Raw genomic sequence first — 10,299 nt, forward strand, 5'->3', positions numbered from 1 at the left:
TGTGGTAGAGAACGGCGCTTCTTGCGCAAACGGTGGTTCAGTAGCGGCGAAACGCGAGGGTTCTCACAGAAAGGAGCGGAAAAACTATGCAGTTGCTAAATCAACCGTACTGAGTCTGAGGCTGGCTTCAGTTAAGTGTGAGCCCGTTGTCGCCGCTTTCAGAGGCGGATAACATTCCGGGAGCGTGGGCGAGCGGCCAGTTGCTTTGCAGGATGCAGCAGCACGGGAATCGCGCGAGGGATCGGATGCAGTTGGTGTCGCACACACTGCATCATGTGTTTCTAGAGATCCCCAAATGTCGAGTCACGAAAATGTCATTGCCATGGGGAGCTCCAGAAAATCGAGAGAGGAAAGTGTAAATCTAGGTACGGCGGCCGTGCATGTAATGCCACCCAAGGCAGTTGCGGGTAGGTCTGTAGGTGTGGCTGAAGAGATAGCCTCTCCAGCATTGCATGTCAGCGTTGATGTGGCCGCTAAGGAGCCTTCTGCTGCTTACGCTGACCACCGGTGCATACTGGAGCACGGCGTCGCGAGCGCAGAGGCGGCTAAACCCGGGGGTTCGCCCAGGAAGAGGCGACAGCGTCAGTCAGCTTCACCTCAGTGCAGCGTGGCTGCAACGCATGCAGACGAGCCAGCAGCGGTCCCTCCTCGAGCGAGAAATCGAGGAGGAGAGAGGCCCCTGATAATGTTGCGCGACGGGGTGCGCCCCAAGGCATGGGTGTTTTCGGACGATGGCGGCCGGTGTATACCACTTTCTAAAGGCCGCTCGCTCTGACTGAACTACAGTGTTGTGGCTATAGTTTGTCATGGTGACCTGCAGCCAGTGTCAAGAGGCACTGGCCGTGCTGATTGTTGTGTCGCCAATTGAAGGAACGATGGAGCACGCGCGAAAAGTGTGTGTGGTATGTGTGTTTGGTGTGTGAAACATTCCTGAAGTCACGTTTCACAGTGGCGGTGGAGGTGTCGGGCGTTTCGACGCACTAATTGGGTGCGGTCCTTGGGAACAGCAGCGCGGAAATGGAAAGCACGTGTTGAGCGGCGCTTTACAGCGCCGCGCATTCCGAGAAAGGCCGCGCCTGCTCGCACCGGATGTCCTAACGGCCACCACATGGGCACGGACCCCGACGAAGAGGACTCTCTTTCCCCCCTTCCCCCGGTCATCAGCCGCAAGAGGAGGGGAGGATGAAGATAGAGAGACGCGGCCCGGGCGCAGGATAGCTCGGCCCGTCGTCTTCAGGCTCACCCGAGCACTGTGTCTTAGCCGCCTGCTGGCCTGTAAATAAATGTACAGTTTTAAAGACGATAGTCTTTCTTGGGCTACTTAAACCCAGAAATTTTGGTCTGTCGGTATGTCTGTCTGTCTGTCCGTCTGTGTCTGTAACTCGATGCAGCCACCCGGCCAAAGTAAAATGCTCACGGGCAATAGTCTTATATACTCACAGCCAAATTAGTCTTATATACTCACAGCCAAATGTAAACGTTTAAGCCCGGTTTATATGGTCATACTTATCAACTTGTTGAACAAGAACAAGGCATTGAGCAAATATAAGACAGGGAATTAGTACACAAGGGACATTTACAGTGTTCCTTTATTAAAAAATTCCTGGGTGCTTGGTTTTTCGATAGCAAATGATATTCTACATCTACTGCAAAAAACGGCCGCCTCCTGGCGGCATAATAAAAATCACGCGGCAACAGCGGCGAAAAGTTCCACTAGCTAGGTTCCACGTTTTGCTTGGAACGCATGTGGAGCACGGCCACGCGGTTGTATAAACCTTGTAGTCGGCCGCCTCCATTCACGCGCGTCTCCGCCGTACTGCAGCGCTGACATCGAGGAACCCCGCCTGTAGCAGTGGAACGCGATAAATTCAAATCGCCTTGAGTAAACGTTTAGTGTATTTACTTTGGGATGAGCGCGACGAAACAGGAACAGCATGAGCGGTGAGCGGCAAAGCGAAGGGGGGCATTTCCTTGGCAAATGCCTACAGAGACTATCGTCTTTCGACGACATTTGCAACGAAAGGAGCAGATACGCGGCCAATTTGTTGTATCGGAAGCTGAGTTTGTCGGTTGAGGACACCCGGGGTCAGATCCTGAGCGCTACTGCGGCTTGGAGGAGAAGCCCCGGGGAAAAGAACGTCCCGAAGATAACTTACACTAAGTACTCCGGGGTAGCTTGTTGTCGGCGTTGCCGTTGAGCAGCTGTTTCCCGAGCACTCAACTTCGGGTGCGCTTGGCGTTTTTGTCGTTTTGCCGCCGCTTCCCGAGCTCTCACCTCCGGGGTAGCTTGTTGTCTGCGTAGGCGTTGACTCGCCGCATGCTGCGCCTCACGTTCGCTTTCATCCATGGCAGAAAGAGAATGTGTTGTTTGGAACGCGCTTATACACGCATTTGCACCGCAGCGCTCTCTCTCTCTCCCACCTTTTGGGAACCTTTTATTTTGTTCTTGTTAACCTTCTGTGAACCTTTTGTTCACAGATGTTTCTATTATACTGTGTTGTGCCGTGAGAACTGACGCCGGACGGTCAAGCCTCGGCCTTAATGCGCTTCGCCCTTAAAATTGTGTCCCATGGTGTTTATAATTTTGCAACGGTGGCCTATAAATTACACTGTATAGGCCCTCAAGCAGCTATCTACACGACAGCAGCATAAAACTGGTATGCTGGGGCGCCGTAATGCGATGGGCAACAGACGTGGCATGGTGGGGATCCCTGCCCGTAACCTACCAGTGAGTTCTACCACTTGTTAAGAACCTCACTGCGTCTTGGAATATTTCCTTCTGTACCGTAGCGCGACAACAGTATATGTTTAGGAAAAGAACACTAAATGTTGGCCAGAATATTTCTCGAGTCTATTTTTTTAAAGAAATGCTTAAACGAAAGCTCAAAGTTTGAACAGAATTGCAAACATTTAATATCATCATCCGCACAAGACGCAGAACTTCGGTGTTTTTGGTATGCACTGTAACTGGTCGTTAGTTACTGGAAGTACTTAACACGAAAAAGCACCAAGCATCTTGTCTGGGTGCATCACACTGCTGAACTTCGGCGTAGAAAGTGAGAGCCCGCGGTGGTAGAACGCAGCAAAATTCGTTTGTTTTGGCTGTGGCCCCCATGCGGCCCCCCGCACGTCCCGACGGTTTCCTGTTGAGATTGTGTGGGGACGTCTGATCAGTCAAGGCGGGCTGACGGCTGTTACCGAGCCGAATAGGTCTTAATTTTTGAAACTGCTACCATCACTATGTGCACCAAAACGTCGTTTAAAATACGCATTCTAGGTCGTACTTAATTTTATTTTCTTGTAGTTTTGTGTATATGAATGTCTTTTTTTATTACATCAATGCAGGCTCAAGGCTAAATCACTAAGGCACCCCCATCGGTGTTACGTACTACACATTCTTATGCCTTTATACTGCGACTTTAGATATGCTTCTTTTCCTCTTCTTACTGTCATCATCGTCATCGCACAGGTCGTGGTCATACACGGAAACTTCCTTGTCGCAGATATCCTCGAAATGATTTATGCAGTTTCGTGGCACGTAGTCAGCAACTTCCTTTGTCACCCACATCATGCATTCTGCAATGAAAGCGTAGAATAAAAGCATAGCAGAACATCAGAAACACGCGTCGATAGGGTGTTTTCCAATGTAATTCAAAACAATCTGTGACTCCGAGCTCTCTGTTGGTATTTTTCATTGCTTACAAGCTTGGTGTTTTTACTGCGCAGTGATTTATTGACTGTGGACATTGTTTTTAATGTTCGACGGAAATTTTTGGCGAACGCTCTCGTTTAATGACATTCCGTTTGTCCGGTTATGCTCTTGCACGGTGTTACTACAACATAAACATTATTTTGCGGTTTGTAGAATATAAAAAAACAACTAAAACACATCAGTCAATCAATGAAATAGATAATACCAATTTCCAAATAAAATGAATACCAATAGCCAAGTATATAATAAATATAAAACATAGTAAATAAGACTACATGCCTAAATGAACTAACTTACACCATTGCCCGCAGAACAGTGCAATATTAAAAGTATTATTGGAAAGCGTAAATCATCGCTTTGCGCAGAAAACCCGTTTTTGGGTGTATACAGCAGTGGCACGCACCGAAAAAAATTAGAGAGAAAAGTATCTGAATGGAAAGACCAAGGTCTTTGGAATGCGAGTCAAGCACGCACCCTCCACTCTACTTTAGCTGCATCGCTCTTCTAGGTTAAACGGTCACATAGTGAATGCGCTGCAACCTTGAACTGAAAAAAAAAACATCCAAAAATAAACTAAGCACGACGCACAATCACTTGGATTTTGTTTGGCACGTCGTTGCCCTAAACGTTTATGTAAGCGTAAGTTAAGCTTAACAGTTGCCTTACAACATAGTCTCTCAGGGTTTTTGCCATTTACGATGATAGTGCACGTCACAAGCCCACATCCGTTTGCAAAATTTTAATTTACCTCCGCAGTCCTCCTACCCACCAAGAATTCTCCCATGATTGATTGATTGATTGATTGATTGATTGATTGATTGATTGATTGATTGATTGATTGATTGATTGATTGATTGATTGATTGATTGATTGATTGCGGGGATTAACGCGCCGAAACTACACAGGTTATTAGGGGCGCCGTAGTGGAGGGCTCCAGATTAATTTTGAACACCCGGGGATCTTTGACCACCCGCGAAATCTCGAACACTCGGGCATTTTTTACTGTCCTCCTCCTTCAGAAAAGCGGCCGGTGCGGCCGTAAATGGAACCCGCGTCCTTGTGCTCAAAAGAACGACACCTTAGCCACTGAGCCACCGCGGCGGGTAGAATTCGCACATACGTTCTGAAGAGAATTGGCCTATGATACTGACAGCTACATTCATAAGCTCGCTTCCCGTTCGCGGCATTCCGTTTCCCTGTGTAGCTTGCGCCTGTGTAGCTTGCGCCTGTGTAGCTTGCCCCTGTGTAGCTAGTGCCTTGCGCAGAGGGTGCGCAAGGCACTCCCTCTGCGCACCCTGCACCACCTACTGGCTCGCTAACAACCCTTCTTCTAATTTCTTGGGAAATTGCTAAAAGAAATAAGCTGTTCCGCGTCAATAGCCTAGGGGTTGTAGAGCGGTCTGGGGTAGATCCCGAACAGTCCAACAGGCCGGAAGTTCTGTGTTGCAGAAAACTCCGCGAGAGTAACGCTACAGCACAGTTGTCGCGCAGCTGTCGCCCCACCCATTCGACGACGGAAAGACACATGATAACATGCGCTCCTCGGTTCATTCTTGAAGAGCCGCTCCTCGTGTCATCGTGCGCATGCGCTTACTAGCGTAGAAGTGGTCTTCGCGCGGGGGATCCTCGCACCACCTGCTCGGAACGACAACCCCAAGTGATAGCGTACGCCTCTGATGATGATGATCGCAGGGTTTTACGCGCCGACGCAACACAAGCGATGAGGCGCGCCGTAGTGGAGGGCTCCAGATTAATTTTGACCACCCGGGGATCATTAACGTGCGCCGAAATCTCGTACACACGGGTGTTTTTGCTTTTCGCCTCCATCAGAATAGGGTACGCCTTTCGGTTCGTCGTGGAGGAGCCGCCAAACCTCGTGTCGTCATGCGCATGCGCTCAGTATCGGGATCCTCGGCTCGTCGTCGTCTCCTCGCAGCATTACTAGAGTCCACACGCATACGACGTCTTCGACGCACACGACTATGTGTCCGCCAATGCTCAGCTACAGCTCAGCCATTGAATTTTTCTTTCTTCGGTTTTTTCCCCCGATTTTGCTTCACAACATCTGTGCATTCCTGATATTGTAATATGCGCTCTCAGTTGAATTATACGGTATATTTTACTAAATAAAGGTGATTTGTTACCTTTTAAGCGGTTTAGGCGATGTGCGCATCATCTGAACATGCATTAAAACGAATCGGATGAATAGCAATAACCGCACCGGAAGAGCCGTGTTTGTTGAGGCCTTGGAATATAATATCGCGCCCGCTACACCCATCCCAATTCGGCGGTGACGTCAACATAGCAGAACACACTTCCCTTCAATAGGCAGTATATCACAATGGCGAAAACAAGTTCGGTCACTGGCTTTACGGACGAAGCGCCATTCCCAATGGCAGCATTGTGCGATGACTTTAAGTAGCAGCCGCTGGCGTTCACTTGACAATGTAGCGTTCGCATTTAGAACTCGCAAGCCTTGTTTACGTGATCTTGCAGTTTTTGTTCAAGGAACTGTACACAAGCATTGAGTCTCGCCAGTGCGTTGTCTGTTTCGCTAGCGCTTCGTGATCACGCGCGTACGCTCTTACGTTTTTCACGTAGTATATTTTCTGTACGCATTTAACTGTTGGTATACATTTCTGCAAACAGGGTAATTTAAGATGCAGTCCCGTTCTCAACTATCTCAACGATGCGCGATGTTCATATATATATATAAAAAAGCCAACAAACATCGTTACCAAAGTCGCGAGATCAAAACCCAGCCACTGTGACCAAAATTCCGTGGAGGCAAAATGCCCAGACACCCATGTGCAGTAATACCAGCGCATATTAAATAAATCCTGGCGGCCGAAATTACACGTAGCCCTCCTCTGCAGCGTGCCTCCTTAAGGAAACCAGGCCAGTTCCGAAATGTTTGCAACAATACATGCATTAAACTGGGACAGCGGACCTGAAAAGAGGAACCGCTCAGTTGTCGTACGCGGAAAATACACAACGCGGTGCAGGGCGAGAAGTGCGCTTTCCCTCAACGCGGTCGCGGCGCGCTAAGAAGCTACAAGCATGCCGAGAGTTAGGCATGCTTCACAGCAAAGCAAGCACGGCGCGCTTCCCCGCTAGCAGACGACACGAAGCAACGCCTCCAAGCCCCTTTGCGCCTGCGCCGCTTAGCTTCGATGCGCGGCCGCTGCCTGTGCGCTGGCGCACCGCGGCCACGCTGCACCGTGTTCGCACCTAAAAGTGGACGGCCCTGTACGTACCTATGGCTGGACCGTACAGGTTTGACTTGAGCTTTTCTGATTGCATGCTGCAGCTAATTTGTGGATTCGCATTGCAATTTATTCGTTCGTTCTTAATCAGGTTACGAACTTATGTATCGCTAAATTATTCAGCCAGCTTTCTGTCAGCCAGAGGAATTTGCCTGTATCCCCTGATAATAAAATGTGTTGCCATGTTTCATTGCTTTGTTCGAACTTGCCACTGGTTCTGATAGAACTAGTACACTTTGGTAGACCTATCAGACCAATACACACTGATAAACCTAATAGACTAATAGACTGATACGTCTATTAGTAGCAATTAGCATATACGTGTATTAGAATTTGTATCAGAATTTTTGCTAGGGTAGTTCACCTGAAACGGTTTTAGCACGCGCCACCCGTAGCAGCGGGAGGGGTTTTATCATTATGTTGTGTTGATGAGGTATGTGTAATTGTTTGTTTGAAGTTTTTACCATTATGTTGTGTTGAAGCATGTGTCCTTGTTTTGTTTTTTGTTCACGGTACCAAGCCAGTAATAAAGAAAAAAAAGAGTGGTCTGAGGCGCCAGGATTATTGTTTTGCAATTCGCAAGTTCGAATCCCCGAGGGCACATACTTTTTTGTAAGTTGATTTTTTCCTTTGCGGCCGGTGTTTTCTAAACTGAGTTCATCATTTTTGGGCCGTAACGTTCACTGCTCCACGGGCAAGTTCGCAGAACGCGCGCAGACTGACACGCCACAAGCACCGACAACTTGCGCGCAGTCGGCAGAGGCAAGAATCAGCAGACCCTTGGCCTGGTGCGAACACGCTTTTTACGATATAGGCATGAGTGAGGCAAGCTCCGAATATGCGGGAAAAGCGCATGGCATTTGAGCATCTGCGGTGACGCGGAGGGCATTCATCCACTGCGTAGGCCTTGGCTAGTGATTTCTACGATTCCAAGCCGTCCTGGGAGGCTCACCTTCGGCTTTTTTACAGCCGACAACATGGGAGAAGCGCGGTACGACGATTACTGAGATATCGAGAATGTCCATCCAACTATGCCTTCGGATTTCAAGCATGTTGTTTTACAGAACCGAAACCGAAACTTTCGAATGCTAACCTAGGACATCGTCCAATCAAGGCGCATCTCCTCCTGTCATCACAGCCTTTAGTTGGTGCAGCCGCCACAGACCGCGCATGGCAGTTTTTCTTCTTTCCCGCTTTATAAAGTAATTACCGATTTATCAACCCGATAAACGATGAAAAATGTGGTAATTTGAGCCAGTCTACGCAGTGCAAGCAAAACTGGGACCTTGACGAATTCACTTTAGTGTCACTTTAAGCCAGAAGCTCAAGGCGTGATTACGCCGGCAAGAAGGATCCCAATAGCGCTACAGGAAAAACTAAATCGGAACTCTACCGCATGGAAGAGGCGCCGGTGATCAAAAAGTAACGGAGCCAACGGAGTGGTCTAGCCTCACGGTGGTAGTCGAAAAGAACGGCAATACTCGAATTTGCCTGGACCCTAGAGAACTAAACAAAGCTTTACTGAGGAAGCACTACCCCATGCTGACTTTGGAAGATATTGCGCCCTCCCTTGCCGGTGCTCGATATTTTTCAACACTAGACGCTGTGTCAGGGTTCTGGCAAATAAAGCTAGATGACGAGAGCTCTTGAATTTGCACCATGAGTACTCCTTACGGCTGTTACCGGTTTCCACGCATGCCTTTCGGGATCTCGTCTCTTCCGGAAGTTTTCCAGCGTGCAATGCACAAGGTCACGGAAGGCCTCGAAGGTGTCTCCGTCGTAATGGACGACATTCTTGTGTGGGGCCATACCAAAAAGGAAGATGACAGGAACCTGGAAAACGTTCGGCAGTGATGCCGACAGCACACCTTGAAGCTAAATTGGAAGAAGTGCCACTTTTTGAAGGACACTGTCAGATACCTAATGCCCGTTCTGACACGCGATGGGCTGAGCTTGGATCTGGACAGGCTGCACGACATCCTAAAAGTTCAAGCGCCAAGCAACAAGAAAGAGCTGTAGACCTCCCTGGGTATGGTCAACCTTGTCTTCCGGTTCATTCCGAACATGTCAACGATTACAGCTCCATTACGAGAGCTTTTAAAAAAAGATTCCGCATGGCTTTGGGAGGACCGCCACCAACAGAGCTTCATGGCTCTGCGAGATGCGCTTTCAAAACCTCCAGTTCTAGCATACTTCACAAAGGGCCAACCTATAACACTGCCAGTCGACGCAAGTCGAAGCGGAGTTGGCGCAGTGATAATTCAGAATGGCCACCCCCTAGTGTATTCGTCTTGCTCTCTAATGTAAACGCAGCAGAGGTAGGCTCAGATCGAAAAAGAAATGCTAGCTATTGTTCACAGTTGCGAAACATTCCACGACTACCTATTTGGACAGCCACAAGTTGTAGTGGAATCGGATCACAAACCGGTAGAAGCGATTTTTCACAAAGCGTTGTATCAGGGCCCACTCCGACTGCAGCGCATGCGCCTCAACCTGCAACAGTACCCGATAGTTGCCATGTACACGCCGGGGAAGCATCTTTATTGCTGACGCATTATCGCGATTTCCAAATGCATCCGTTCTAAAGGAGCAGGACGAACACTTTCACGTCAACGTCATCGTTAACCTGCCCATTTCAGGCAGGTGCCTGATGCAAGTACAGGAAGAGACAGGCAAGGGACCCAACAATGCTACAACTTCACCACTACGCAAGCACAGGTTGGCCAGGCAACAAAAATGACGTCATCCCGGAACTACACAGCTACTGGGCCTTCCGAGAGGAACTTCACACGGAAGAAAATTTGGTTCTGCGGAGTAGCCGCCCTATCATCCCTTCTAAGATGCATGGCAATATTATTTGTTGTTTGCACGCTGTGCACGGTGGATCGGAAAAGATAAAGGCACGCACGCAAACTGCACTGTATTGGCCAAACATAAACGACATTGAAGAAGCAGCGCGGCGTTGCCCAGTATGCCAGACGCACAGGCCCAGAAATGCTCGAATGTCTTTATTAGCCACGAAATTCCAAGTTCACCATGGCAGGTCGTTGGCGCCGATTTTTTGTACCATAACGGAAACTAGTACTTGGTTGTCGTTGATTTCTATTCTTTTCCCTTTGATATCAGAGCAGTGCAGTTGACATCTGCTAAAAATGTGATTTCTACTTTTGCACGCATCTTTGCGACTCATGGGTTTATGCTCCAACTCCGCACCGATAATGGCCCACCGTTCACCAGCCAGCAGTTCCGGACTTCATTGGTAACGTTGGCACCAACCACGTTTGCTCCAGTCCAAGTCACCCGTGCTCAAATGGTATGGCA

This window comes from Haemaphysalis longicornis, unplaced genomic scaffold (genome assembly GCF_048455015.1).
Source record: "Haemaphysalis longicornis isolate Haplotype H1 unplaced genomic scaffold, Haemaphysalis longicornis Haplotype H1 scaffold_9, whole genome shotgun sequence".
Lineage (NCBI taxonomy): Eukaryota > Metazoa > Arthropoda > Arachnida > Ixodida > Ixodidae > Haemaphysalis > Haemaphysalis longicornis.